Source organism: Saccopteryx leptura, chromosome 4, assembly GCF_036850995.1.
Source record: "Saccopteryx leptura isolate mSacLep1 chromosome 4, mSacLep1_pri_phased_curated, whole genome shotgun sequence".
Taxonomy (NCBI): domain Eukaryota; kingdom Metazoa; phylum Chordata; class Mammalia; order Chiroptera; family Emballonuridae; genus Saccopteryx; species Saccopteryx leptura.
In genome coordinates, this window is record NC_089506.1 from 200,634,841 (window position 1) to 200,654,744 (window position 19,904).

Here is a 19,904-nt window from a genome sequence, read left to right on the forward strand (position 1 = left end):
AGATAGCCTGTGGCAGTAAGGAATTGTTTGGGGCTAAACATGAAGTCTGACTAGAAAGTGGTTAGTGCAGTAGATGACACAAAGCACTTAATTACTGTGATCTATAATTGATAGTAATATCTCTGGAAAGCCTACAGATCTCAGTTTATATTTCCCTTCCCCTGGGCAGACTCCCCTACCCCATCACCCTCTAAGTCTGACTTAGGGGCTCCTCCCTCATGCAGCTCTTGAATCTTGTACTCAGTGTGTTCAGTGGGCCCCTGACTCATTCAGAGTAGAAACCAAGTTCCTACACAGAGACTCTACACAGCTGAGCCCCATCATCTCTTGTCCCCATTCGCACCACTCCCCCCATCCCCGAACTCTGCCCCAGTCACCTTGGCCCTCTGTGCTAGTCCTCAAACTTTCCCATCACTCTCCAAAACCCTCCCACTATTCCCTCTCCTTAGAACTCGCTTCCCCTTAACTATCCAGACGGTTCCCACCCTCATATCCTCAGGAACTTGATCACAAATCTCTTCCATGAGCTTTTCCTTGGCCATTGTGGTAGGCGGAATAATGACCCCTTAAAGATGCCCATGTCCTAACCCCTGGAACCTGTGAATATGTTAACGTATGTGGAAGAAGGAACTTTGCAGATGTGGTTAAGTCAAGGATCCTGACATGAGGAGATTGTCCTGGATTACATAGGTGGGCCCTCCTGTAATCAAAAAGATACTTAAAAAAAGAAGGCAAGAGGGTCAGTGTTGGAGACAGAGACTAGAAAATGCTAAGGTGCTGGCTTTGAAGTGCAGGACGGATCCATGAGCCAAGCAATGCAGGCAACCTTCAGAAGCTAGAAAAGGCAAGAAAACTGATTCTCCCTCAGGGCCTCCGGAAAGGCTGCAGGCCTGCTGACCCATTTCAAACTTCTGCACTCCAGAATTATAATATAATACAACTGTATTCATTTAAGCCACTAAGTAAATGGTAATTTATTACAGCAACCATATAGAACTAATATGGTCACCTAATCTAAAGTCATATTCTCCATCCAATGTGCAGATTTGCATGTATTTATATAACACACACACACACACATACATGTGTGTGCATGCAAAACACACATACATGCTCCTATCCCTTTCCTTGATTTGGTTTTCACCACACCACTCACCATCTGACAATACTTTCCTTAAAAAGTATGGTACAGGGAGAAAAAGATGGCAGCAGAGTAGGCGGATGCACAGACGCCCAGCTCTCACCACCAAACTGGAATACAAATCAATTTAGGAAAAATCAGCATGAAAAACCAACTCTGAACTGCAAGAACAGCTCTCAAAAACCAAGGAGCAAAGAAGAAACCACAGGAGTCCTGGTAGGGAGCACCTGAACCTCCTCTGCTTGCCTGAACAGAGGGGGGGGGACTGAGAGCCCAGAGAGGATCTTGGAGGGAGGGGAGCAGAAACTACTGCTCACAGTCACTTGCCTGGCGACCAGGGAGCGAGGTGCGTTGAAAGGACCAGCTTATCTCCCAGGTGGAGAGGATAGGGAGAGGGACAGACTGTGAGGGGCTAAGGAATGCAGGAGACGAGGTAAAAGGGCTGACTCATCCGTGCTGGAGGCGGCCATAGCTGGGGGAGGGACTGGACCTTTCACAAAACAGAGCTGAAGTGCTTCCAGATCAGAGATCTCCGAAATCTCTCCAGCTCCAATCAGGGCAACAAGACACAGCTGAAAACAAGAAGTGGGGAGGAGGGGCAGTAACTCAGGTCTCCATGGAGATCTGAGATACACCTCCCCCTACTGAAGCTGAGAAAACACCCTGCCCTCAGTGAGATTAGCTGGCTAAAGAGGCCTTCAGAGTCTCAGGTTACACCCATCGCATTCCTGGATACAGTTTCAAGGAAGACCCCTGCTGAGATCAGTAAACAAGACTATCACCTGTTAAGAAAACAAACAAATCAAGACTTCAAAACTGCCCAAATCCGAAAGTGGATTACAGATAACAGCTGATACCAACCCAAGAAGACCTAGAAATAACATAATTGAAAACTGGAGGCAGACAACACCAAGCCTAGACTCAACCAACTCTACAAATAAAACACCCAAAAAAGAGGATGAGAAGACAAAGGAGTGCAATCCAAATGAAACCACAAGAGACACCTTCGAGAAATGAACTGAGTGATATGGAAATAATCAAACTTCCAGATGCGGAGTTCAAAATAATGATTGTAAGGATGCTTAGGGATCTCAGAACAACAATGGAGGGTCAGTATGAAAACCTAAATAAAGAAATAGCAAGTATAAAAAAGAATCAGTTGGAGATGACAAATACAATATCAGAAATAAAGACCACAATGGAAGGAATTGAAAACAGGATAGATAGAGCAGAGGATCGAATCAGTGAGTTAGAGGACAACTGAAATGAAGGCATGAAAGCAGAGAAGAAAAGAGAAAAGACACTCAAAAAGTCAGAGAAAACTCTTAGAGAGTTCTGTGACAACATGAAGAGAAATAACATACACATAATAGGGGTTCCTGAAGAAGAAGAAAAAGAACAAGGGATAGAGACTTTGTTCAATCATATCATAGCTGAAACTTCCCTAAATTAATGCAAGAGAAACTCTCACAAATCCAAGAAGCACAGAGGACTCCATTAAAGAGAAACCCAAAGAAACCTACACCAAGACACATCATAATTAAAATACCAAAGCTAAGCGATAAAGAGAAAATATTAAAAGCTGCAAGAGAAAAAAAAGTTATCACCTACAAAGGAGCCCCCATAAGGATGACATCCGACTTCTCAACAGAACACTTGAGACCAGAAGGGAATGGCAAGAAATATTCAAAGTAATGCAGAACAAGAACCTACAACCAAGACTACTTTATCCAGCAAGGCTATCGTTTAAAATCGAAGGAGAAATAAAAAGCTTCCCAGACAAAAAACAACTCAAGGAATTCATTACAACCAAACCAATGCTGCAGGAAATGTTAAGGGGCCTGGTGTAAACAGATCAAAGTGGGAAAAGAATACAGCAAAAAAAGGAATACACTTTTAAAGAAGAAAATGGCAATAAACTACATATCAATAATAACCTTAAATGTAAATGGATTAAATGATCCAATCAAAAGACATAGGGTAGCTGTGTGGATAAGAAAACAGGACCCATACATATGTTGTTTATAAGAGACACACCTTAGAACAAAAGACACACATAGATTGAAGGTAAAAGGATGGAAAAAAACATTTCATGCAAACGGAAATGAAAAAAAAGCTGGGGTAGTAATACTTATATCAGACAAATTGGACTTAAAAACAAAGGATATAGTAAGAGATAAAGAAGGCCACTACATAATGATAAAGGGAGTAATCCAACAGGAAGATATAACTATTATAAATATCTATGCACCTAATATAGGAGCACCTAAATATATAAAGCAGACTTTGATGGATTTAAAGGGCGAGATCAACAGCAATACTATAATAGTAGGGGATTTCAATACCCCACTAACATCACTAGATAGATCCTCAAGAAACAAAATTAACAAAGAAACAGCAGACTTATTGGAAAGTCGACTAGATCAACTCGATTTAATAGATATCTTCAGAACCTGTCACCCTAAAGCAGCAGAATATACATTCTTTTCAAGTGCTCATGGTACATTCTCTAGGATAGACCACATGTTAGGGCACAAAAGTGCTCTCAACAAATTTAAGAAGACTGAAATCGTATCAAGCACTTTCTCCGATCACAACGGCATGAAACTAGAAATGAATCACAACAGAAAAGCTCAAAAATTCTCAAACACATGGAAACTAAATAGCAGGTTGTTAAATAATGAATGGATTAAGAATGAGATCAAAGAAGAAATAAAAAAATTCCTAGAAACGAATGACAATGAGCATACAACAACTTAAAATTTATGGGACACAGCGAAAGCCGTGCTGAGAGGGAAGTTCATAGCACTACAGGCACACTTTCAGAAGCTAGAAAAAGCTCAAATAAACAACTTAACCCTGCATCTAAAAGAATTAGAAAAAGAACAGCAAGTAAAGCCCAAATGTAGTAGAAGGAAGGAAAGATCAGAGCAGAAATAAATGACATAGAGGCTAAAGAAACAATACAGAAGATCAATGAAACTAGGAGCTGGTTCTTGGAAAAGGTAAACAAGATTGATGAACCTTTAACTAGACTCACCAAGAAAAAGAGAGAGAGGACTCAAATAAATAAAATTAGAAATGAGAGAGGAGAAATAACAACTGACACAAAAGAAATACAAAATATTGTAAGAAAATACTATGAAGAACTGTATGCCAGAAAACTAGACAACCTAGATGAAATGGACAAATTCCTTGAAACATACAATCTTCCAAAAATCAATCTGGAAGAATCAGAAAACCTAAATAGACCGATTACAACAAAGGAGATTGAAACAGTTATCAAAAAACTCCCAACAAAGAAAAGTCCAGGGCCCGATGGCTTCACAACAGAATTCTACCAAATATTCAAAGAAGAGCTAACTCCTATCCTTCTCAAACTATTTCAAAAAATTCAAGAGGAAGGAAGACTTCCAAGCTCCTTTTATGAGGTGAGCATAATTCTGATTCCAAAACCAGGCAAAGACAACACAAAGAAAGAAAATTATAGGCCAATATATCTGATGAATATAGATGCTAAAATCTTCAACAAAATATTAGCAAACCAGATCCAACAATATATGGAAAAAATCATACACCATGATCAAGTGGGATTTATTCTGGGGAGGCAAGGCTGGTACAATATCCGTAAATCAATCAATGTGCTTCATCACATAAACAAAAAGAAGGAGAAAAACCATATGATAATTTCAATAGATGCAGAAAAAGCATTTGATAAAATCCAGCACCCATTCATGATCAAAACTCTCAGCAAAGTGGGAATACAGGGAACATACCTCAACATGATAAAAGCCATCTATGAGAAACCCACAGCCAACATCATACTCAATGGGCAAAAATTAAAAGCAATACCCTTAAGATCAGGAACAAGGCAGGGGTGCCCCCTTTCACCACTCTTATTTAACATGGTCCTGGAAGTCCTAGCCACAGCTATCAGACAAGAAGAAGAAATAAAAGGAATTCAAGTGGGAAAAGAAGAAGTAAAACTATCATTATTTGCAGACAATATGATATTGTATATAGAAAACCCTAAAGTCTCAGTCAAAAAGCTACTGGACCTGATAAATGAATTCAGCAAAGTGGCAGGATATAAAATCAATACTCAGAAATCAGAGGCATTTTTATACACCAACAATGAACAGTCAGAAAGAGAAATTAAGGAAACAATCCCCTTCACAATTACAACCAAAAAAATAAAGTACCTAGGAATAAACTTAACCAAGGAGACTAAAGACTTGTACTCAGAAAATTACAAAGCATTGATAAAAGAAATCAAGGAAGATACAAACAAGTAAAAGCATATACTGTGCTCATGGTTAGGAAGAATAAACATCATTAAAATGTCTATATTACCCAAAGCAATCTATAAATTCAATGCAATACCAATTAAAATACCAATGACATACTTCAAAGATATAGAACACATATTCCAAAAATTTATATGGAGCCAAAAGAGAACACGAATAGCCTCAGCAATCTTAAAAAAGAATAATAAAGTGGGAGGTATCACACTTCCTGATATCAAGTTATACTACAAGGCCATTGTACTCAAAACAGCCTGGTACTGGCATAAGAACAGACATATAGATCAATGGAACAGAACAGAGAACCCAGAAATAAACCCACAGTTCTATGGACAACTGATATTTGACAAAGGAGGCAAGGAAATACAATGGAGTAAAGACAGCCTCTTTAACAAATGGTGTTGGGAAAATTGGACAGCTACCTGCAAAAAAATGAAACTAGATCACCAGCTTACACCACTCACAAAAATAAACTCAAAATGGATAAAAGACTTAAATGTAGGCCGTGAAACCGTAAGCATCTTAGAAGAAAACATAGGCAGTAAGCTCTCCGACATCTCTCGGAGCAATATATTTGCTGATTTATCTCCATGGGGAAGTGAAATAAAAGACAGGATAAACAAATGGGACTATATCAAACTAAAAAGCTTTTGCACAGCTAAAGACAACAAGAACAGAATAAAAAGACAAACTACACAATGGGAGAACATATTTGACAATACATCTGATAAGGGGTTAATAACCAAAATTTATAAAGAACTCGTAAATCTCAACACCAGGAAGACAAACAATCCAATCCAAAAATGGGCAAAAGAGATGAATAGACACTTCTCCAAAGAGGACATACAGATGGCCAACAGGCATATGAAAAAATGCTCAACATCACTAATCATTAGAGAAATGCAAATTAAAACCACAATGAGATATCACCTCACACCAGTCAGAATGGCGCTCATCAACAAAACAACACAGAATAAGTGCTGGCAAGGATGTGGAGAAAAGGGAACCCTCCTGCACTGCTGGTGGGAATGCAGACTGGTGCAGCCTCTGTGGAAAACAGTATGGAGATTGCTCAAAAAACTGAAAATCGAACTGTCTTTTGACCCAGCTATCCCACTTTTAGGAATATACCCCAAGGACACCATAGAACGGCTCGAAAAGGAGAAATGCACCCCCATGTTTGTGGCAGCATTGTTCACAATAGCAAAGATCTGGAAACAGCCCAAGTGTCCATCAGAGGACGAGTGGATTAAAAAGCTTTGGTATATATATACTATGGAATACTGCTCAGCCATAAGAAATGATGACATCGGATCATTTACAATAACATGGATGGACCTTGATAACATTATACAGAGTGAAATAAGTAAATCAGAAAAAAAACTAAGAACTACATGAATCCATACATAGAAGGGACATAAAAATGAGACTCAGAGACATGAACAAGAATGTGATGGCAACAGGGGTGGGGGGTGGGGGGAGGGAGAATGGGGTGAAGAAGAAGAGAGGGGTTGGGGGAGGGGAGGGGCACAAAGAAAACCAGATAGAAGGTGACAGAAGACAATTTAACTTTGGGGGAGGGGTATACAGCACAATCAAATGTCAAAATAATCTAGAGATGTTTTCTCTCAACATGCGTATCCTGATTTATCAATGTCACTGCATTAAATTTAATAAATAAATTAAAAAAAAAAACAAAAAAAAAAAAGTATGGTACATATCACCCACACATGCACATACACACAGAGAAATAAAAGTTCTGTGGAATAAAAGTCTCATTCACTATGAAGACAGTCAATGATATTTTTGGTCAATGTACTAAAAAGAAGCCTGGGATTGCTGACTGGATAGACACTAAATTCATTAACTGCACGCTTTCTTCATCTGAGTACTTATATATTCTGTTTTTATTATCCACCGAGAGTCTCTCTCACTCCTGACTTTTAGCCCATGAGGGCCGGGACCTGTACCTCTTAGTCCCTGCTGTTCCGTTCCATCGCTAGCACAGAGCGTTGCCCCCACCCCAGAAGATACCCTCAAACTTCCTGAGCGTTTGGGCCAAGGCTACCACACTCTGTACATCGGAGTCCCTGAGTTGTCAGAGTTCCAAACCATCAAGAGTCCTCACATTCTATTTGATTGCAAATATGTCTAATTCCCAGTTTACTGAAGCAGGAAGAAAAAAGAAAGAAAGAAAGCCACTCGAGTCTGTAATTTACAAAGCAAATCTGCCCAGCAGAAATGTTCATCTTCAGAAGACAGTGGGATTCAATCACTTTGAAAAGGGGGAAAGAGAGAAACCCACTCCTCACACTTTCCCGTTGCATTGTTTGCAAACCTTTTGAAAGCAGTTTGAAGCCAAGGCTAATCATTTTTGCTTCAAAGAGCTCATTTCCTGGGGCTGGTGGCACTTTTGTCACTGAGGAAGGAACACAGCAGGCAGAAAATCTGAGACTGTGGCAAGAGTCCTTCTTGGGGAAAGGATGTATGAAAACCCAGTCAATTCCACTTAGCTTGCTAATTAGAATTCCAGGACTACAGGGGCCGTGTGTCCCTTTGAAATCCTTGGAACAATCAGATGCACAGGACTATCTCTAAGAGGGAATGTGCAAGGACATAGTGAAATCACATTATTTTTTACTGAAAGGAAACACGCAGAAAGAATTGGTGACGGAGAAGTCAAATCCAGCGGGTTTGCGGACAACGCCATGTATTAGCAGCCTTTTCCTTTTTATTTCCTTCATCACAGGTTTATCTCATCACGGCACATTGTGGGGGATGCTTCCTTCTCCATTTCTGGACCCATCCGCGGGCCCCTCAAGGATAGGCACCATATGTTATTTTCTTTACATTCTTGCAGCCAGTATAGCACCTGACACATACTAGACACTGCATTGAATGATTTAATAGATGAGCAGATGACAGAACAAACAGATGGATGAATGAATGTTTTAAAACAGGAGTAAGTACAGTATACCGGTACCAAAAGCCTGTGTCCTCACTTCCTGATAAAAATCAGCAGCATCCAGACCCGCACCCCAGAGACTCTAATTCAGTCTATCTCAAACAGAACCTGGGAATATTCTTGAACATTTATTTACCCCAGGTAGCTCTGCTCGTCAGGCAAGCTTGAGAAACACGGGCTACAACCATCTGCTCCACGCAGCCTTACCTGAACCGTCCTTGAATTCCCATCCTAGCATAATCTTCAGGTGAAGTTTCTCGTGTTCGTGTTCAAAATAGAAAGCAGGACTGACCAGGTGGTGGCGCAGTGGATAGAGAGTTGGACTGGGACGCGGAGGACCAGGTTCGAGACCCCCGAGGTCGCCAGCTTGAGTGCGGGCTCATCTGGTTTTAGCAAAAGCTCACCAGCTTGGACCCAAGGTCACTGGCTTGAGCAAGGGGTTACTCGGTCTGCTGAAGGCCCATGGTCAAGGCACATATGAGCAAGCAATCAATGAACAACTAAGGTGTCACAATGAAAAACTGATGAGTGATGCTTCTCATCTCTCTCCGTTCCTGTCTGTCTGTCCCTATCTATCCGTCTCTCTGACTCTTTCTCTGTAAAAAAAATAAAATAAAAAAAAATAGAAAGCAGGCCCTTTCCACTTCCAGCCCCCGCGCTTTCCCTCCCCATTGCCACTCTGCCCTTCCAAAGGCAGCCTTATAGCTCCATCCTCACACTCATAACCAGAGCATGCCAAGGTTTCTAACACAAGACAGAGACAGCAGAGCCCACAGGGTCTCCGTTCTGCCTGACATCCATGCAGGGACCGGACTCCCACCTCCTGGAAGACCTCACATCTAAAAGCAGGGCCTCCTGCCTCAGATTCCCCAGCACAACGTTCTTCATTCTATCCAGTCTATGTACCAGCTCGGGAAATGGGGGTGATCAAGGCGTGTGTTCACTCTCCCTATGACTCTCATTTGAGAAATAAGGCCGAGGCAGTGGTTTCTAACTCGTGCTCTCGGGAGAGCCTTCAGGAACCAACCAGGCTCCAGGACTCCGCCTCTTCCTGCTGGGGCGCCAACCTGTTTTTCTAGGTTCCATAGTGGACCTCCTCCCTGCAGCGCTTGACTCAAATAAAGGGTCCCATGGATCAAAGAGGTTTGAAAACTATTAGTCTAACACATCATTTCGGAGCCAGCGGACTATGTGGCCTTTTCCTCTTTTCAGCTCCCTGCAGAACAGGAAGGAATTTCATTTTAGGGCACTGAGAAGCCAGACCTAAGGGCCGTAGTTCCCACTTACCTTGGGGTGACTGCCCAAACCACTCCCAATGCCCAAACACCACTCTCCCACTCCCCTGCCCTGTTCTCTGAACCTTCTAGATAAATGACTTGCACCTACATCCTTGTCTCAGTGTCTGTTTCTAAAGAAACTCAAACTAAGACAATCGTATATCATTAATCCAATTTTCAGATGACAAAAGTAAAGGCCCAGTGAGGTGAAGTAACTTGCTCAAGGTCACACAGCTGGGAAGTGGTAGAGTCAGGATGCAAACCCTGGCAGTCTGGCACTTGGCCTTATACATGATGATAATCTTTTTTCCCCTCTGTCTGAGCCAGATAAATGGAGTAAAAACCTTACATTGCTAATGATAAACCTTCTACTGCACCAAAGCACTGTGTATCCAGGGGCCAGGTATTCGAATGGTTTTCATATTACTGCAAAAACCAACTCCATTCTCTAGTGAAAAAAGTCATCAGCTCCCCAACAAGACCAGCTGTGACCCCACTGCAAGACATGATTACGGAAGCCATGTGAATGGTGTCACCATGTAGCAAGGCTTTCCGGGGTGCTTGTAAACCTAAAAACCGTAATTGCCAAAATGAGCCCGTCCCCCACAAATCAAGTCCCTCTGTGCTGACGATTACATCCGGTGTTGCGTGGAATTTAATGCCTAAATAATGAAGTCAAAGAACAATGCTGGAGACTGAGCATGTGAATATACTTGATTGATTCATTTCTCACTCCCATTTAATAACCCACTTAGTCGGTGACGGTTAAGTGCAGCAGACTTAGAAAGAACATAACACACCAGAGAGAAAACATTTCACAGATTAATAACTGGATGTGGGTACAAGCTGGCGCTCCCCTAATAGCAGCACAAAAATAGGTTATCGTCAAAAATCTGGATTTAATGTTCCAAAATGGAGATTCGTGCTTTTCTTTTATACGGTTCCATACTTATCACCACAGGCTAATGAAACATAAATCAGAAATCAGAACCTAATAAATGCAGTTCTGGGGGAGTATTTTTTTTTAAATTTAATACCTTCCAAGATCGTGATCTTTGTTCAAGATCTTTAATGCGCAAATTATAATGTGCGAATATTAAGCATATTCGATTATGGTTGAACTCTCCGAAAGGCTAATTTACAAACCCTGCAGCCAAACACGTGTGCCCCATTTAAAGAAGGATCTGACCACAGCTCTTCTACGCCAATTTCTCCAGAATGAAGATAAACACTCCTAAACTGCCTATATGAATAAAGTCATGCCCAAATGTATCTGGCTGGTTTGTTTGATTTGTACAGAGGGACATACAATTAAACGATATGAACTCAGTGTTTAAAGCGATTTGGGCAGGACTTTGGCTTTGGGGCATATTATCTTAAGTTTCTTTCTTGCTGTTCCAGCAAAGGACAGACGTGGCTAGCTCAAGCAAGGGTGCTCTCTCAGGCTGGACAGGGATGAGGTGGGTTTCCTCTGCAGACACCGTTCTTCTGAAATAATCTCATGATGCCTGTGGGAAAACAGTTTTCCCCCCAAGAACATGGTTTTCATGTGAGTTTAACAACACCCTCATCCTCTTAATCCATTATGAGACTGACTATCTTTGGCCCTGTTTATCATACGATGGCCAAGCCATTGGGCATAATGAGAACCGCTCTCTGACTTCCAGGGGGCCCAGCCGGCCTGGGAAGCCACGTCACTAAAACTATAGGAAACGAGTGGAAGCAGAGTGAAGACGTTTCCTGTGGGCAGTGAAGCATCCCGGCCTGGAGAACACCTGATCATCTCTTCTGCAGCTCATTGACTCTTTGCCCCAGTAGAGTTTACTTATATAATGTATTGGCTAAAGCAGGGGTCCCCAAACTTTTTACACAGGGGGCCAGTTCACTGTCCCTCAGATCATTGGAGGGCCGGACTATAAAAAAAAAACTATGAACAAATCCCTATGCACACTGCACATATCTTATTTTAAAGTAAAAAAACAAAACGGGAACAAATATAACATTTAAAATAAAGAACAAGTAAATTTAAATCAACAAACTGACCAGTATTTCAATGGGATCTATGCTTCTCTCACTGACCACCAATGAAAGAGGTGCCCCTTCCGGAAGTGCGGTGGGGGCCGGATAAATGGCCTCAGGGGGCCGCATGCGGCCCACGGGCCATAGTTTGGGGACCCCTGGGCTAAAGGAATCTCTGATACTGATGGCGTACAACTGAAATGTAAAAGTAGAACTCAGACGTTGGGACAAGACTGGGCAACGTTTCTATCACAACAAGTTTCGACACGTAAGCACATGTTTATTTGGCACCTGTGTGCGTCTCTATTTTTATCACTTAATGTATACATACTGATGTAGCAAATTAACTAAAACAAAGTTGATCCACATTAGTCTTATGTGTGAAGCGATAGTGTACCCATGGCTACTGATAAAGTTCATTTACGCCACTGTATTGTATACGAATTTCAACGAGGAAGAAATGCTACAGAAGCATGTAGAAATTTATTGAAAGTGTTTGGTGAAGGTACAGTTTCTGATAGGACATGCAGAAGATGGTTCGAAAAATTCTGAAACAGGTGATTTCGACCTTTCTGATAAGCCACGTTCCGGGCGACCATCTCTGATCGATGACGATGTTGTTAAGACCATGTTGGAGCAAGATCCTTTTCTGACAACATTGGAGATCGCAGAAAGGCTTAATTCAGCTCAGCAAACCATTTTGGACCATATTCGGAAGATAGGATTGGTGTGGAAATATATTATTTAATAAAGTTTATTGACGGTCAGAAAAATTCATATTTTGTTTTATTCCAAAAACGGACAGAACTTTCCGGTAGACCTTATATTTATTCCGGGGAAGCCATTTGATGCTGAGCCTCCTGGCAGTCAAGATATAAAGGGACTCTGCCCCCTTAAATGGCGTCCCGAAAAAGCAGGCACCTCCCGGGCCCTGAGTTAGTGCTGCCACTGGCCCAGCAAGTGCCTCTGAGAGATTTAGTTACCCCGTATCCACACACTCCTTCCACACCCTCCCCAGGGGCAGGCTCCTCTTTTCAGCACAGAGAATCTCTATTCATTTGAGCAACACATGTGCCCCTGTCCTGCGGAGGCAGCCCTGTGGGTGGGTGCAGGCAGGCTGACCGTGCCTCATGCGGGGAAGGAGGCGTCACTTCCTCCAGGAGGACCCAGCCAGGGAAAGCAGCTCAGCAAGAAAAGGCTGTCTCAGTATCAGTCACCACGTACTCCTTCAGCTGGAGTGTGCACAAGGACCCGCATTTCATTCTAAAACTTTTTCATGCAGGGCTTCAAATGGGACCACGGAGAGACAGGATGAACAAACCACCCAACAGCACGAACACTATTGGTTTCCCCGAAGCAATGTTTCAGTCTTTGGTGAAAGCCAAGAACAGCATAGAAGGGAAATTTAAGGGAAAACAATTCTACAGGGGCCAAGAGAATGTGGTTTTAAAACCCCTGGTAGTCTATTTCAAGCCTACCTTGTAGGGTAGATGGACTGAATGTGCTTCAGCCAACCCTCTGAAGTCTTACTTCTCTAACAAGCTTAGGAGGCTTCAGAATAAGGCGGAGACATTGGTTATTTCAGTTGGCTAAGTCATGGTGCTAAAAGGGGCCATTCACAGAGCGCGATCTAGGCCAGGGGTAAGCCTGCCAGGGCCTGGGAGAGTTTTCTCACCATGGGGTGGGAATGGCAGGATGGACGGAAGGCTGAGCTATTGGGGCCATTTTTACCTTCTCTCTTTTATTTCAATAAATAAGCCCCCTTTTCCTTCTTTAAATTCCTTCTCTTGAGGTGCTTGATTTAATGAGCCATTATTCAGGTGGGCTTGAGAGCACAGAAACAGGCTATAAATTATGAAGGCAGCCCAGAAATTATTTGTTCGCATGGAGTCGAGAATAACACGAGTGGTGGTGGCTTAAAGAGGAATGCCAGAGGGAAGTCCCTTCAGCACTGGAGAAGAAAAAGAAGGGGACTGAGAAGGCGGGCAGGTGCTCTAGGACTTGCTGATTTGAAGGAATCCTCCACAATCTCCTGACATTGAAAACCCAACCAAAGGCACCTAGTTGGCCTATCCGCTATTATATCTTCCACAAACATGATGCCGCGCTGTGGGAAAGCTCCTTGGACTTATAAAGTTTCCTCAAAAGAGATCCTCCTTCTAGAAAAGTCCCCCCCCAATCAATGAAGGAAGGAGTTTCGCTGTTGATATAATTGATGCTGGCCATCCAGAAAGCAGGAAACAAATTCTGACCACCCTGAGTAGCCAGAGCCTGGCAAGATGCCAATCAGTACCCACCTGGCAGGGTTTAACCTTTCCAGTCCTGATTTCACTGTCAGTCTGGGACCACAAGTAGCTTCACCTTCAGGCGCAGTAAACTGGCAGGAAAGATTTCACCATGGATTAGGTATGCTCGAGCTATGTAGGGCCAGTGAGGCCTGTAACAAAAGACCAGGCAGAAACTCCTCCCCCTGTTCATGTAGCGTTTTGTTCATGACCTCTCCTATTATGGTCAACATCTGGAATGAACAACTAATAATTGCGGCAATGCCTTGAGGGGTTTTCGCCTATTTACATATAAATAGTTCTGACCAGAGCTGGCCACCAACAATGGTTAATTTAATTTACTATCCCCTGGCAAAAGAATAGTCATTGGTTTTCCAGCACTTTTAACATTGGTAGACCCTTGGGAAATAAAAATTAGATTGAGAGAAAATTACCAGTGTTGGAGAACAGTATAAAAGTGACAGTAACATATATAAACCTCTGGCAGGAGTAGAATAAACTGGCATATTATTGTTCGCTGGCTCCCAAAGTTCAATATTTCTTGTGTGATTTACACCTCTGCCATTGTCTCACCCCCTGGAGTAATTCTGGCCACTGCGGGCAGTCTCTCCCAAGAAGCATATCCTTGTTACTGTCGGAGAAGGGACAGATTGCCTGGCTAAGCAGGGAGATGTGTTTGAAGAAAGAGCCGTGAGAAACAGAACTCAACAAATAAGAGTTTAAAGAGCTGCCTGGAAGGAAGCAGGTGAGTGTCTGGGGTAGCTGAGTCTGCGGTTCCAGCTTCCTCTATAGAGTTCCATGAGTACGCGCCATGTGGGAGCTCAGCTCTGGAGGGAGGTTCTGGCCAATGCTGCCCTCTCAGCCTCACTGCTCTCCTCTGCATGCTCTACATGAAACCTCCTGTGTTTTCACACACACACACACACACACACACACACACACACACACACACAGCTATATCACAACTGTTTCTTCCTTGACCCTTTGCTTATGTGGTATATTCTACCTTGACCATCCTTTCTCTCCTTATTTATTTTGCTTGTCTCGCTCCTAATTGCACTTCAAAACTTAACCCAGGCATCATCTCCACCAGGAAGCTTTCCCTGATTACCTCTAGGTCAGGTGAGTGCCTTCTTTAGTATCAGCTTCCTGAACTTGCCACTTACTTTACTTGCATCCATCCATTAATGTATCTTTTTACCTCACCTCCAGAATACATATTAGGTCTGTTGTGACCTCTAAAAAAACAGAAAATTTAAGTCTAATTTACTGAGTACAAACAGACTTAAGTGATAAAAGTGTCTGGAATCCACAAACACCCTCATTTCAGATGGAATGAGGTGGAGCAAGATTTCATCCACTTACTCACTGGTGTGGTAACTCCTCATGGAGAGGGCACTGAATTTGTTTAGGAGATATTTTATTAACAGTTTGTAGTAGAGCACGAGGCCTCAAAATTATGCACAAGTCCCAACAAAAGAAACACCATAGTGCCTTGGATAAATGGTGACGCCATTAACCTTGAGTGCATTTACATTGCTATGTACTGTGTGAGCTGAATTTGCAAGTTTGGGGCAGAAAAGAATTGCTCTGATAATAGAGGAGAGGAGATCCAGGGCCACTGGATACACAGTGCTTTGGGGTAGAAGGTTTATCATTAGCAACGTAAGGCTACTCTTTTTTCTATTTATTTGGTTCAGACAGAGAAAGAAAAATTATCATCCTGTGTAATGTGAAGAGCCAGACTGCCAGGGTTTGAATCCTGACTCTACCAATTCCCAGCTGTGTGACCTTGGGGGAGTTACTTAAGTGGGCCTTCAATTTTGTCATCTGAAAATTGGGTTAATGATAATACTGGTGTTGGGGAAGAAAAACATTGGGTGATGTAATTGTAAGAGATACGGACCTTTCAAATTTGCTTGCTATGAGCAATATGATATAAACTCTCTGTCTCCCCTTATAACATCTTCAGTAAATTCTGCTTGGTTCATTAATACTCAAGTGTGAGTAGATTTTTATTTGAGCAGGAAAAAGGAAGACTTAAAAAAGAGTAGGATAGGTGAGTACTTGATGTTAAAAGAATGGGGAAAGTGATTCCTAGACAAGCTGGCTGACTTGGCCAAGGAGCCTCCACTAGCCACGGACTGAACCACTGCAGATCCACCAGCCTCATCTTCCCACTTCCAGACTTTCTGGATATCAACTAGCCCCTAAGCAGGGTACTGCAAGGAAAAGAAAAGGAAGGGTGAGTTCATTTTGGTGAGTTAATGTCAAGATTTATTGATACTTAATACATGTCAAACAGTTTACATGGATTCTCATTTAAATTCTACAGCATCTCTATGGAGTCTTTGGTGGTATTTCTGGTGTATAGATGAAGAATGAAGAAATTCAGTACTATGGAGCTAAATTGTCCAAAGTCATGTAGCCAGTAAGTGTTAGAACCTGATTTTGAATTTTTATCAGTATTTCTATTATATTATACTGTCTCTTAAAGAGGGCTGAATGGAGGCTAAGGAAGGGGGAAAGGGGAGGAGTTGGGAGATAATGCCACCAATTCAGGTAGGGTTTCCAGGAAACTGTTACCATAGAAGTACTTCAGTGCTCTAGGGCAGTGTTTTTCAACCAGTGTGCCGCGGCACACTAGTGTGCCGTGAGACATGGTCAGGTGTGCCATGGGGAAATTAGACATGGGTCCCCAAACTACGGCCTGCATGCTGGATACGGCCCACTGAGGCTATTTATCCGGCCCACCGCCAGCCGCCTCCATTCGAACACAAACATTCCCCTCACAATCCCTCCAGCTATCAGCAACAGGAAGAGTGGAGGCACAGGGAACACTCACTGACCAATCACCTTCTAGGATTCATCCCGACCACTAGTGATGAACCAATAGTAGGCCGCCTCTCATCCACACCCAGGAAGGTCCCCGCTCTGGCTGCCGCACACTTGTCATTGTGTGGCCCTGGCTGGTAGTTGAAGCTGCTACTCCTCCCCATGGTCTCGATTTCTAATCCTGGTCGGGACTGGAGGTAAATGTTGCCACCACTAGATGAAGCCTCAGCCTCAGCTGGTTATGTCTATCCTGATGGTGTATATAGATATTTGACATTTTTCTTTGTAAAAGAGGCCCCCGCAGAGGGTGATATACAATGCATCACAATGTTATCTAACTTTAAAGCTAAAGTTTGCTGATCTTCCTTTGGACAGTTTTTGGTTATTTGTTGCCAAGGAGTTCCCCATCTGGCCAACAAAGCTATTTTGACATTGCTCCCGTTTTCAACCACATATCTATGTGAGCTGAGCTTCTCAAGCTTGACTGCAATAAAAACTAAAAACAGCCTGACCTGTGGTGGCGCAGTGGATAAAGCGTCGACCTGGAAATGCTGAAGTCGCCGGTTCAAAACCCTGGGCTTGCCTGGTCAAGGCACATATGGGAGTTGATGCTTCCAGCTCCTCCCCCCTTCTCTCTCTGTCTCTGTCTCTCTCTCTCCTCTCTAAAAATGAATAAATAAAAAAATAAAAAAACATTTTATTTAAAAAAAAACAACTAAAAACAGAGAGAGACTAAGAACTGTTGAGGAAGAGCTTCGTGTGTGTCTTTCTACCATTCCTGCCAGGATATCCCTTTTGTGTTCATCAAAACAGGCCCAGGTTTCACACTAAGTGAGTATAAATACATTTAGAAACTATATTATTAACTATATGTATAATATGTACTGTGTTAGAGTGTCATTTTGTGTCATTTTGGTAGGTGGTGTGCCCCAGGATTTTGTAAATGTAAAAAATGTGCCGTGGCTCAAAAAAGGTTTAAAATCACTGCTCTAGGGAGCCAAAAGAGGTGTGCTGGTGAGGTAGGGAAGCTGTGAATTATAGGACTTGGGTTTGGCATAATCACCAAAGTACATCAGAGAGTGTGGTGCTGGTAATGCAGTCTCTGGATGGAATCAGGCAAATCTTGGTTTTAACTACGGCTCTGATTTATTATCTAAAACAGTTCAACTCTCAATTTCCCTTTAGAAATAATCATCATAAATATAAATTTAACGACTAGTCAAAAGAACAACTCTTCTGAATCAAGGAACAATTATTGCCACAGAATAAGAACCCTAAATCTCTGCTGATTCATAACAGCCTCCAGTTAACAGCATAAGAGCTCAGCCTTGTAATTGCTTTAACTCCTAAAAATAAACTGAAACCTCTGCTGCCTATGGGATGAATCTTAATTTATAAAAGAGACGTTAACAGTAGCAATTGTTTCATGATGATAGGTAAATTACCTCACCTCTTTGAGACCCAGGTCTGTCATCTGTAAACTGAGAATAATAATGCCCCAAAGTTTAAGTTTTTATAGATGATGAAAGATAATGTGTATAAAGTGCTGTGTGTGGTGCCTAGAATAGAGCAAGCCCTCATTTAAAGGAAGTGATAATGATGACAACAACAATGACAATAACAGACACAATGATGCAAAGACAGAGCACAGTGACCCAATGCTGTGCTTATGTTGATGTGGCAGTGGATGATGATGATGATGAAGATGAGGAGGAGGAGGAGGAGGAGGAGGATAACAAGGATGACAATGACAATGTTGATGACAGTGACATAGACAACAAATGCAATGATAAGACCAGGATGAGAAGTGATCGTGATGGTGGCAATGATGTTGTTGAGGGTGAATGAGATGAAAGAAGAAGAAACAAAAAGGAAGGAGGAAGACAAACAGACAAAGGAAGAAGAAGGAATGAAAAGAACAAAGATTAGGATCTCTGTAGTGCAGTAACTATGATTCATAGGTGACTGGGTCTCACGTACTCAAACGTAAGGTGCTCTGTTCCTCCAGCCAGGTCAGATTTCCTCTTCCTGGCCAGAGAAGCAACACCAAGCACATCAACGAGCATGCCCTCTGGGGTCCCCATAGCTCTGCTCATCATCTGGCCCACTCCTCCTCCAAGAATGAGATGGGAACCTTAATCTTTGGGTTCTTTGTATGAAGAGAATATCACAGCCCTGTGCTTACAATAACCCCCCCAGTCAGGTGTTTCCTGTGGAATGGAGACTGACAAAACCTAGGAACAATCCCCAAGAGCCTACTTTCCAGATGGACTGAGACCATGCCTGGGACAACCTGGCCAAATCATATCCTCAGTGTCATCGTTCGTGAGATGGAAATGCAGCTTCTCCAAGACTTATAAGAATATAATTGGATGAATAAGATCCTATAAGCTAATGTGCTCTCAGTTTTCTCAACTAGTGACTATGAACACCTTAATTTTCCAATAATTAGGAAGCACAGAATTATTCCAATGATTAAAAGCATGACTTTCAACAAGTTAATTAATCTCTCTGAATCTCTAAATGATGAAGTAATAAGCTTATACATCAGCACCTACCATACAAGATACTAACTAGCCTTAACTAAGATAACCTATATAAAGATTTCAACATAGTGTCTTTCTGTGGTATCTGCCAGTAACATTAGCTGACATTATTAGTGTAGGAAAATAAAGCAAATATACCCAAAATACTGATCTGATTATGTGAATCTCCTCCTTAAAACTTTCAGTAATTCCCTGACAGTTCTAACGAGAGTCCGAACACTTAACCTGGCCAAGCAGAGCCCAGTGTGGGCCGGCTCCAGGCTAACTCTTCCACAGGCTAAATTCTCCCTAGACTGCCTCCACGCCTTCCAAGTTGCAAGTTCACACTCTTCCATCACGCCACTGGCCCTTCCAGAACACTCAGCCCCCAGGCTTCAAGGAGCTGCCTTCCTCCAGGAGGTCCCAGCCCTTTGAATCTCCCATATCACAGCATGCTTGGGTAATTTCCTGGCGATTTATCTGTTTCCACATGACTTGGAACTGAGATGGTAAACTCTGTTCATCTGCACCGTCTAGCATGGCACCTGGCACA

General features: G+C 42.4%; 1 pseudogene; it reads left to right on the top strand.

Moving 5' to 3' along the window:
* The first annotated feature begins 18,455 nt into the window (after positions 1-18,455).
* The window catches only part of LOC136404322 (small ribosomal subunit protein uS5m-like), a 127,223-nt pseudogene continuing 125,774 nt past the window's right edge, over positions 18,456-19,904 (top strand).